The following is a 12464-nucleotide window of genomic DNA, read 5'->3' as shown; positions in this document are numbered from 1 at the left end:
TATAAAGCATCTTAAGAGACTACTACAAGCGACTCTATGCCAATAAAATGAACAACCTGGAAGAAATGGACAAATTCGTAGAAAGGTATAACCTTCCAAGACTGCACCAGGAAGAAACAGAAAATATGACAGCCCAACCACAAGTAATGAATTTGAAACTGTGATTAAAAATGTTCCAACAAACAAAAGTCCAGGACCAGATGGCTTCACAGGTGAATTCTATCAAACATTTAGAGAAAAGCTAACACCCATCCTTCTCAAACACTTCCAAAAACTGCAGGAAGGAACACTCCCAAACTCATTCTATGAGGCCACCATCACCCCGATACCAAAACCAGACAAAGATACTACAAAAAAAGAAAATTACAGACCAATATCACTGATGAATATAGATGCAAAAATCCTCAACAAAATACTAGCAAACAGAATCCAACAACACATTAAAAGGATCATACACCATGATCAAGTGGGATTCATCCCAGGGATGCAAGGATTCTTCAATATATGAAAATCAATCAGTGTGATACACCATATTAACAAACTGAAGAATAAAAACCATGTAATCATCTCAATCAATGCAGAAAAACCTTTTGACAAAATTCAATATCCATTTATCATAAAAACTCTCCAGAAAGTGGGCACAGAGGGAAGCTACCACAACAAAATAAAGGCCATATATGACAAACCCACAGCAAACATCATTCTCAATGGTGAAAAACTGAAAGCATTTCCTCGAAGATCAGGAACAAGACAAGGATGTCCACTCTCACCACTATTATTCAACATAGCTTTAGAAGTCCAAGCCATGGCAATCAGAGAAGCAAAAGAAATAAAAGGAATACAAATTGGAAAGAAGTAAAACTGTCACAGTCAGCCGATGACATAGTACTATACATAGAGAATCCTAAAAATGCCACCAGAAAACTACTAGAGCTAATCAATGAATTTGGTAAAGTTGCAGGTACAAAATTAATGCTCAGAAATCTCTTGTATTCCTATACACTAATGATGAAAAATCTGAAAGAGAAATCATGGAAACACTCCCATTTACTATTGCAACCAAAAGAATAGAATACCTAGGAATAAACCTACCTAGGAAAATAAAAGACCTGTATGCAGCAATCTATAAGACATTGATGAAAGAAATTAAAGATGATACCAACAGATGGAGTGATATCCCACGTTCTTGGATTGGAAGAATCAGTATTGTGAAAATGACTATACTACCCAAAGCAATCTACAGATTCAATGCAATCCCTATCGAATTACCAATGGCATTTTTTACAGAACTAGAACAAATCATCTTAAAATTTGTATGGAGACACAAAAGACCCTGAATAGCCAAAGCTGTCTTGAGGGAAAAAAATGGAGGTGGAGGAATCAGACTACCTGACTTCAGACTATACTACAAAGCTACAATAATCAGACAATATGGTACTGGCACAAAACCAGAAACATAGATCAATGGAACAAGATAGACAGCCCAGTGATAAACCCACGCACCTATGGTCAACTAATCTATGACAAAGCAGGCAAGGATATCCAATGGAGAAAAGACAGTCTCTTCAATAAGTGGTGCTGGGAAAACTGGACAGCTACATGTAAAAGAATGAAATTAGAACACTCCCTAACACCATACACAAAAATAAACTCAAAATGGATTCGAGACCTAAATGTAACACCGGACACTATAAAACTCTTTGAGGAAAACATAGGAAGAGCACTCTTTGACATAAATCACAGCAAGATCTTTTTTGATCCACGTCCTAGAGTAATGGAAATAAAAACAAAAATAAACAAATGGGACCTAATGAAACTTCAAAGCTTTTGCACAGCAAAGGAAACCATAAACAAGACAAAAAGACAACCCTCAGAATGGGAGAAAATATTCGCAAATGAATCAATGGACAAAAGATTAATTTCCAAAATATATAAACAGCTCATGCAGCTCCATATTAAAAAAACAAACAACCCAATCCAAAAATGGGCAGAAGCCCTAAATAGACATTTCTACAAAGAAGACATACAGATGGCCTAGAAGCAGATGAAAAGCTGCTCAACATCACTATTAGAGAAATGTGAATCAAAACCACAATGAGGTATCACCTCACACCAATCAGAATAGGAATCATCAGAAAATCTACAAAGAACAAATGCTGGAGAGGGTGTGGAGAAAAGGGAACCCTCTTGCACTGTTGGTGGGAATGTAAATTGATACAGCCACTATGGAGAACAGTATGGAGGTTCCTTAAGAAAGTAAAAATAGAATTACCATATGATCCAGCAATCCCACTACTGGGCATATACCCAGAGAAAACCATAATTCAAAAATACACATGTGGGCTTCCCTGGTGGCGCAGTGGTTGGGAGTCTGCCTGCCGATGCAGGGGACACGGGTTCGTGCCCCGGTCTGGGAGGATCCCACATGTCGCGGAGCTGCTGGGCCCGTGAGCCATGGCTGCGGGGCCTGCGCGTCTGGAGCCTGTGCTCTGCAGCAGGAGAGGCCACAGCAGTGAGAGGCCCGCGTACCGCAGGAAAAAAAAAATACACATGCACTCCAATGTTCACTGCAGCACTATTTACAATAGCCAGTTCATGGAAACAACCTAAATGCCCATCAACAGACGAATGGATAAAGAAGCTGTGGTATATATATACAATGGAATATTACTCAGCCATAAAAAGGAATGAAATTGAGTCATTTGTTGAGACATGGATGGATCTAGAGACCGTCATACAGAGTGAAGTAAGTCAGAAAGAGAAAAACAAATATCGTATATTAATGCATGTATGTGGAACCTAGAAAAATGGTACAGATGAACTGGTTTCCAGGGCAGAAGTTGAGACACAGATGTAGAGAACAAACGTATGGATACCAAGGGGGGAATACTGCGGTGGGGTGGGGATAGTTGTATGCTGAATTGTATGACTGGGATTGACATGTATACACCGATGTGTATAGAACTGATGACTAATAAGAACCTGCAGTATAAAAAAACAAACAAACAAAAAACAACTAATACTAAACTTTCTTTGGGTTATTTGTATGGAAATATGTTAATATAAATGTTTCAGACATTACATGTAATTTCTAAAGATCTTATATGTTCTGGTATAATGTTATAAGTCATAATTCTAGTTATTACTTTAAAATGTATATCTCAGAAATAACTAAATTTCCTTGTCAATTGCATTATTATGAACTTTCATTAAATCTTTAACCATGGTCATTCTTAAGTCTTTTGTCATTTACAGACAATTCTGGGTGTACTCTGATGCTTTTGCAAAAATTTTCCTATAAAAGTGTTTCATCTTCAAGGAATTCATGGAAAAGACTCTGACAAGTACAGGTTTCTGGTAACGGACTATACTGCTGAACTGAATGAATAAGCATTTTCAGAACTCTAATGGAAAACTGATGAATTCATAAAAGTACTAAAAGATCAAGATGAAAAAAAATTAATTACATGGGACTGAGTGAACTGATGAGGATGATTATAATTTTTGTGACTTTCTGTTTGAATAAAAAAAAAATCCCACAAGGACTCAGTGGCAAAAAATATACAAATCAATTTTCACTGTAAAGTAAAGGAGCTGTTACAGTGGAGGATTACTGGACTGAATGTCAATATTATGACAAGGTATGAGTGTGTTTCATGTTTGGTAATTGCAATCATTGTTGCCTTTGTTGTGGTCATCCATTTACAATTCTTGAAGTCAGTTTATTTATCTCTTGTAAAAATAAAATACGGTGTATGTGTGTGAGTTGTGGGGAAAAAAAGAAAAAAAGAATTCAGTGGTGTAGGTGGGGTAATATTTGCCTAATTACTCATGTAGATTTGATTGTATATTTATTTTATTATTTTGATTAAATAATGCTACTGGAAAAAAATTAATGATCTTTCTTAAAATATTAATTGTGTGATGTGTATTTAAGATACTCATGTAACTTCTAAATGGCACTTGTGGATTGTGAAAATAAAAACTTTAAATTACTCCAGAAAAAAAAAAACAGATGAATGGGTAAAGAAGTTGTGATATATATATATATATATATACACACACACACACACACATACACACACACACACAATGGAATACTACTCAACCATAAAAAGGAACTAAATTTTGCCATTTGCAACAACATGGATGGACTTGGAAGGCATTATGCTAAGTGAAATTAGTCAGAAAGAGAAAGACAAATACTGTATGATATCACTTATATATGGAATCTAAAAAATACAACAGACTAGTGAATAAAACAAAAAAGAAGCAGACTCATAGACATAAAGAACAAACACATGGTTACAAGTGGGGAGTGGAAGTGGGGAATAGAAGGGTGAGAGTGACAGGTGCAATCTACTGGGTGTAAGATAAGCTCAAGGATGTATTGTATAACGTGTAGAATGTAGTCAATATTTTGTAATAACTGTAAATGGAAAGTAAAGATGCTACCAGAAAACTACTAGAGCTCATCAATGAATTCGGTAAAGTTGAAGGATACAAAATTAATACAAAGAAATCTCTTGCATGCCTATGCACTAGCAGTGAAAGATCAGAAGGAGAAATTAAGGAAACAAGCCCATGTACCATCACATCAAAAAGAGGAAAATACCTAGGAATAATCCTACCTAAGGAGGCAAAAGACCTGCACTCTAAAAAGTATAAGATGCTGATGAAAGAAACTGAAGACACAAACAGAAAGAGATACCATGTTCTTGGATTGGAAGAATCAATATTATCAAAATGACCATACTACCTAAGACAATCTACAGATTCAAAGCAATCCCTATGAAACTACCAATGGCACTTTTCACAGAAATAGAACAAAGAAATCTTTAAATTTGTATAGAAGCACAAAAGACCCAAATAGCCAAAACAATCCTGAGAAAGAAAAATGGAGCCAGAGGAATCAGGCTCCCTGACTTCAGACTATACTACAAAGCTACAATAATCAAGACAGTATGGTACTGGCACAAAAACAGAAATATAGATTAATGAAATAGGATAGAAAGCCCAGAAATAAACCCATGCACCTATGGTCAATTAATCTACAACAAAGGAGGCAAGAATATATAAGAGAGAAAAGGCAGTCTTCAATAAGTGGTGCTGGGAAAACTGGAAAACCACATTAAAAAATGAAATTAGAACATTCTCTAACACCTTATACAAAAACTCAAAATGAATTAAAGACCTTAATGTAAGACCAGATACCATAAAACTCTTAGAGGAAAACATAGGCAGAACACACTTTGACATAAATCACAGCAATATCTTTTTGTATCCACCTCCTGGAGTAGTGGAAATAAAACCATAAAGAAACAAATGGGACCTAATTAAACTTAAAAGCTTTTGCACAGGAAAGGAAACCATAAACAAAAAGACAACCCACAGAATGGGAGAAAATATTTGCAAACCATGTGACCGACAAGGGATTAATCTCCAAAATTTGCAAAGAGCTCATGCAGCTCATTATCACAAAAACAACCCAATCAAAAAATGTGCAGAAGATCTAAATAGACATTTCTCCAAAGAAGACATGCAGGTGGCCAAAAATCACATGAAAAGCTGCTCAACATCACTGATTACTAGAGAAATGCAAATCAAAACTACAATGAGGTATGACTTCACACCAGTCAGAATGGCCATCATCAAAAATCTACAAGCAATAAATGCTGGACAGGGTGTGGAGAAAAGGGAACCCTCCTACACTGTTGGTGGGAATCTAAATTGGTACAGCCACTATGCAGAACAGTATGGAGGTTCCTTAAAAAACTAAAAATAGAGCTACCATATGATCCAGCAATCCCGTTCCTGGGCATATATCCAGAGAAAACCATAATTCAAAAAGATTTCTTTCAAGAAATGAACATGCACCCCAATGTTCATTGCAGCCCTATTCACAATAGCCAAGCCATGGAAACAACCTAAATGTCTATTGACAGAGGAATGGATAAAGAAGATGTGGTACATATAGACAATGAAATATTACTCAGCCATAAAAAAGAATGAAATAATACCATTTGCAGCAATATGGATGGATCTAGAGATTATCATACTAAATGAAGTAAGAAAGAGAAAGGCAAATATCGTATGATATCACTTATCTGTGGCATCTAAAAAAATGATACAAATGAACTTATTTACAAAACAGAAACAGACTCAAACAGTTCGAAAACAAATTTATGGTTACCAAAGTAGAAAGGTTGGGGGAGGAGGGATAAATTAGGAGTTTGGGATTAAGATATATACCCTACTATATATAAAACAGATAATCAACAAGGACCTACTGTATAGCACAAGGAACTCTACTCAATATTCTGTAATAACCTATATGGGAAAAGAATCTGAAAAAAATAGATATATGTATATGTGTAACTGAATCACTTTGCTGTACACCTGAAACTAATACAATACTGTAACTCAACTGTATTCCAATATAAAATAAAAATTAAATTAAAAAACCATGGAGGTCTTCCCTGGTGGCACAGTGGTTAAGAAGCCACCTGCCATTGCAGGGGACGTGGGTTCGAGCCCTGGTCTGAGAAGATTCCACATGCCGCAGAGCAACTAAGCCCATGCACCACAACTACTGAGCCTGCGGCCTAGAGCCCATGAGCCACAACTACTGAGCCCGCATGCCACAGCTACTGAAGCCCGTGCGCCTAGAGCCCATGTTCCACAGCAAGAGAAGCCACCGCAATGAGAAGCCTGTGCACTGCAACGAAACAGTAGCCCCTGCTCGCCACAACTAGAGAAAGCCCGTGCACAGCAACAGAGATCCGATGCAGCCAAAAATAAATAAATAAGTAAATTTATTTTTAAAAAACCAAAAAACCATGGAGAATATAGCCAATATTCTGTAATAACTGTGAATGGAAAGTAACCTTTAAAAATCATATAAAAATTTAAACATTAAAATAATTTTAAAATAAAAAAATTAAATTAATTCAAGGTTATAAAACAAAAGAGGTGAAATAACTGTTTTAGAGTTGGTTAGTGCAAGAGCTGGATGGGAATCCAAGTTGTTCCGACTCCAGATCCACATGTAGGACACCATTGTGCTTCTGACAGCAGCTGCACAGTGCCCACCAGCACTGGCTTTGCCCAGGTACTTCCTTGGCCTCAGCCCTTTGATACCAGCTCTCTGCTATAGAGCCCAGCTCAACTGCCCTAGAGATTCTGGAATCCCTAGATCTCTAACTCTCCCCTCCCCAGGTCTTTTATTGTATTTTATTTTGTCCAGGGCAGGAGGGCGAGTGTGGGGGGAGTAGGAATTCTTCACCAAGTTTCTCTCATAGACACTCCCTCTATTCTCAAAGCTGCCAGAATTCCTCTCAGAGTCTCTTCGATGGGATTTTTGGGGAAACAAAAACAAAAATACAGGGAGCCATGCCACAAACCTCCTCTGAAGAAAAAAGCCCAGAATCAGCTCCCTTTTCAAATGGGGGAAAAAAAAAAAAAAGGAAAGGGAGAAAACTAAGAGGAAAAATAAATCTAAATTATACTTCCAAAAATTTATACTGCCACCTACAAAAGTGCTGAACATAGTGCAATGACCTGCTCAGATTTGCTTTTTGGTACCATTGCTTTAGCTGTGGTGCAGAGGCTAGGGTGGGATAAAAAGGAATATGAAGAGATCGGTGAGCAGATCACTGCAGTAATCTTGACAAGAGTAGATAGATGGCAAGCGGTTACAAGGAGCAATGGCAGTGGAGATGGAGAAATAGCAAATATATTTGAAAGGTAAAACCCAAAGACATCATTATGGACTGGTGGGCGTCAGAGAAGGAAGGTGTCAACAACAACACTCTTTCTATGTATGTGTGTTTAGATCTTTAGTCCTCACAGCAACCCTGATATAGAGACACTATTAAAGTAACTAAAGAATCTAGAGAATGTGTAAGAGTGGTGTTGTAATAAAGCACTATATTGTCTCAGCTATGAGTGTTTGACCAAAGCACTTCCCTCCATGACCCATCATCAAAAAGCAATATTCTTAGTCTTTGTTAGATAACAACAAATTCAGACCTATTAAGGAGAGACTTTATTATGAAAGAGATTATTGCAAGGTGGGAGGGCAAGGGACTGTTGCAGTAAGAGCACTGTGACCCTAAGATCTGCAAAAGTCTCAAGAGTTAGGCAAAGTGATAGTCATAAACAGGGTTGGGAAGAACCAAGTGTGGGGAGGCAGGATGAAGGGGAGGCAGGATGAAAGGATGGCATGATCAGATAGTAGATTAGAGAATGTTTCACCCTGAGCCTGGTGCATTCTCAGAAGAGGCTGTGTGCTGACTTGAGTGAGGGGCAAGTAAGGTTCAGGCACTTAGGGGAAGGAGAGAAGTGCAAAATCACTTGCTAACAAGTATTTTGTTCTCATTGATCAATAGGGACAAGCAGTTCAGCTAAATAGTTATGAGACAAAGAATGGGAATTTGAAGGGACTGTGTCTGGCCTTGTCATAGGTAAACAAACGGGGAATCCATGAGTCTTATGTAAGTCATAAGAAGAAAGGTGATATTTTGCAGTAAGCCATTTTCCAGAACACAAAGGTAGAGGGGATTTCTTAACCTTCACCGTTTTCCAGGATCAGTTAAAATTTAACATTGTCATCTTTTATGACTTTTAGTGTTGACATAGCTTAGCAGTTAGCTGGTGTGTGAAGACCAGGGTTAATACCTCTGCTCAAAAATATCAATTAGAAAAGTTTACATTGTGTGTTTATCAAGTGAGTTTTACAGTTCTCTTGGTATAGTTTGTCTACATTGCTAGTTTTCTGTATATATTTTATGTCTTTTGCTATTATTAAAGAAACTTTAATGTTTTAAAATAGTTTCTATCTAGTTGCTGTCTGTATATATGAAAACCATAAAAATAGAAGTAGATAGACAAATTTGATCCACATTAAATAAATTCTTTTATATTAAAAAATATCAATTAGGCACAGACTCTGAATGCTCGTATTAGACAGTCATTCGACTAAGTTATGGTTTGACATTGCCTCTTAGACACTCCCTTTTAAATGCACATATTCTTGGAAAACTATTGAACTTAAAACTCTTTAATGGGATGCCAGAAGGGAAAGAAGCAAAGATTTTCACAAGATCTACTTGGAGCTGAGCACATTCATTTTATTCATTTATTTGTTCATTCATGCAACAATATTTAATGACCCTCTACCACATACCAGGTGCTTTCCTACACCGCAGGGATTCAGCCATGAAAAACAATGCAACAATGAAAAAAACACCCTGCCCCCTTCACCCTGCCTTCAGCTAGTGGGAGAGCTAGTCAAGTAAGTATGAATACATAAATTATATAATCTCTTTTCATGATGAGAGTTATGAAGACAATAAAATAACGCTAAAGAAATAGACAACGATGGGTGAATGATTCCTATTTTGTATAGAAAAGTCCAAGAAGGGGCTTCCCTGGTGGCACAGTGGTTAAGAATCTGCCTGCCAATGCAGGGGACATGGGTTCGAGCCCTGGTCCAGGAAGATCCCACATGCCACGGAGCAACTAAGCCCGTGCGCCACAACTACTGAGCCTGCACTCTAGAGCCCATGAGCCACAACTACGGAAGGCCACAAGCCTAAAGCCTGTGCTCTACAACAGGAGAAGCCACTGCAACGAGAAGCCCGCACACCACAGCGAAGAATAGCCCTCACTCGCTGCAACTAGATAAAGCCCATGTGCAGCAACAGAGACCCAATGCAGCCAAAAATAAATAAAATAAAATAAATTAATTTAAAAAAAAGTCTAAGGAGGCCACTCAGAAGAGAAATTTTAAACAGATCTAAACGGTAGGGAAGAGGAAGTCATGCAAAGATATGCAGAAGAATATCCAAGTACAGTGTTGCCAAGACCAAGCTCATACTGCTTGCCACACGAGAGGGCAATAAATTGAGAAACAAGCTGTTGGGGCAAGGAATAGCGACTTTATTCAGAAAGCCAACAGACCAAGAAGATGGTAGACTCATGTCTCAAAGAACCGTCTTGCCTCAGTTAGAATTCAAGCTTCTTTTATACTAAAAGGGGAGGGAGTAAAGCCAAACATTTCCTGGTTCCGGTCACCCTCCAGGGGGATGTCTTAATTTCATGCTTCCTGCAGTCATTCACATGTGGGCCTAGTCAGGATGTTTCCTGTGTGCTAAAAATGGTATTTTAGCTTAATGCTCATTCCCTGGGAGGCAGGGTTCCCAGAGATGGGCCATTGTGTACAGTTTAAGCTTATAGGCAACATCCCTTTAGTGATTAACTTGTAATAGAGTACAAAGATTCTTCCCTATTACAAATCCCCACGGTCAATGTCCATTCCATAATCTTGTGGGGAAAGGGATGAAGACTGCTCTAGCTACTTCCTACTGAACAGGGGTGATGAATATTCCTTAGAGCAGGGGTCCCCAACCCCTGGATCACAGACCAGTACCAGTCCGTGGCCTGTTAGGAACCGGGCCGCACAGCAGGAGGTGAGTGGCAGGCAAGAGAGCAAAGCTTCATCTGTATTTACAGCCGCTCCCTATCGCTCACATCACTGCCTGAGCTCTGCCTCCTGTCAGATCAGCGGCGGCATTAGATTCTCATAGGAGCGTGAACCCTACTGTGAACTGTGCATGCGAGGGATCTAGGCTCCTTATGAGAATCTAATGCCTGATGATCTGAGGTGGAGCTGAGGGGGTGATGCTAGCACTGGGGAACGGCTGCAAATACAGATTATCATCAGCAGAGAGGTTTGACTGCACAGAGACCATAATAAATCAACTGCTTGCAGACTCATATCAAAACCCTATCAATGGGCGGCAAGTGACAATTAAGCTGCATCTGGTGGCAGGCTTTATAGTGGCAAGTGAGCTGATGTACTTCAACTGTACAGCTGCATCTGGTGGCAGGCTTTAAGTCAGAATCTGACACTTATTTTAGTCCACACATGGCCTACCCATTATTTTATTTACCATTTCTGTCTGCGCCTCTTTCCTGCACTGTGTACTGTCTCAGTTTCAGTTTTGGTAAGCCCACAAGCTAATCCTAGCCAAAATGAGTAAAAAACAAAAGGCGCTGGAGAGCTTCTTTGAAAACGGGGAAAGACCCAATGATGAGACAGCAGAAGACTCTAAGACTGCCAACAAAAAGAAAGCTACATTTAAAAGAAAATACCAAAAAAATAAAAAAATTTAAAAAAAGTTTAAACCCACCCCCTCCCCCCCAAAAAGAAAGAAAATACCAAGGGACTTCCCTGTTGGTCCAGTGATAAAGAATCTACCTTCCAATGCAAGGGATGTGGGTTCAATCCTGGTCGGGGAACTAAGATCCCACATGCTATGGGACAACAAACTCCATGCACCACAATTACTGAGCTCACACACACCAACTAGAGAGCCTGTGTGCCACAAACTACAGAGCCCACGTGCTCTGGAGCCTGCGCGACACAACCAGAGAGAGAAAACCTGCACGCCACAACTAGGGAGAAGTCTGCGTGCCGCAACTAGAGACAAGCCCAAGCACCGCAACTAGAGAGAAAACCAAGCAGACTGCACGCCGTGATGAATAAGAGGTCCCACATGCCTCAGCAAAGATCCTGTGTGCCGCAACTAAGACCTGACACAGCCAGAAAAAATAAGGAAAATAATATTTTTTAAAAAAGAAAAAGAAAAGAAAATACCAAGAGTCCTATCTAAATTACAGGTTCATTGCAACAGGTGATTCACATTCTCCAAGCCTGCTTTGAATAATATGTGGCGACCAGCTATCCAACGAAGCCATGAAACCTTCAAAAGTGCTTTGCCACATGGAGACCCTGCATTAAAAGACAAGCCTCTGGAATTTTTCAAAAGAAAAAAATGTTAACACGAAGAACAGAAGCAATTATTAAAGGCTACCACTTCATCAAATGTGACTGCACTGAAAGCATGATTCTTAGTGGCTAACTGCATTGCTAAAGCTAAGAAGCCCTTTGCTATTGGTGAAGAGTTGATCCTGCCTGCTGCTAAAACATTAGTCGTGAACTTTTAGGAGAGGCTGCAGTTCAACAGGTGGTATGCGTTCCTCCTTCAGCTAGCACCATAACTAGAGGAATTGATGAAATAGCAGAGGATACTGAGGCACAATTGTTAAAGAGGATTAGTGAGTCACCGTGGTACACAATCCAGGTTGACAAGTCTACCGATGTTGACAACAAGGCAACAATGCTTGTTTTTGTGCAATTTATTTTTCAGGACCATATGCATAAGGATATGTTATGCGCACTTTTGTTGCCAACCAACACCACAGCTGTAGAAATATTCAAGTCCTTGAATGATTACATATCAGGAAAACTGAATTGGTCATTTTGTGTCAGTATATGCATGGACGGAGCAGCTGCCATGACTGGACGGCTTTCTGGTTTCACTACTCGGGTCAAAGAGGTCGCCTCTGAATGTGAGTCTACAGACTGTGTCATCCATAGAGAAATGCTGGCTAGCCGA

This window comes from Orcinus orca, chromosome 1 (genome assembly GCF_937001465.1).
Source record: "Orcinus orca chromosome 1, mOrcOrc1.1, whole genome shotgun sequence".
NCBI classification, from domain to species: domain Eukaryota; kingdom Metazoa; phylum Chordata; class Mammalia; order Artiodactyla; family Delphinidae; genus Orcinus; species Orcinus orca.
Note: the sequence above shows the minus strand (reverse complement) of the source record.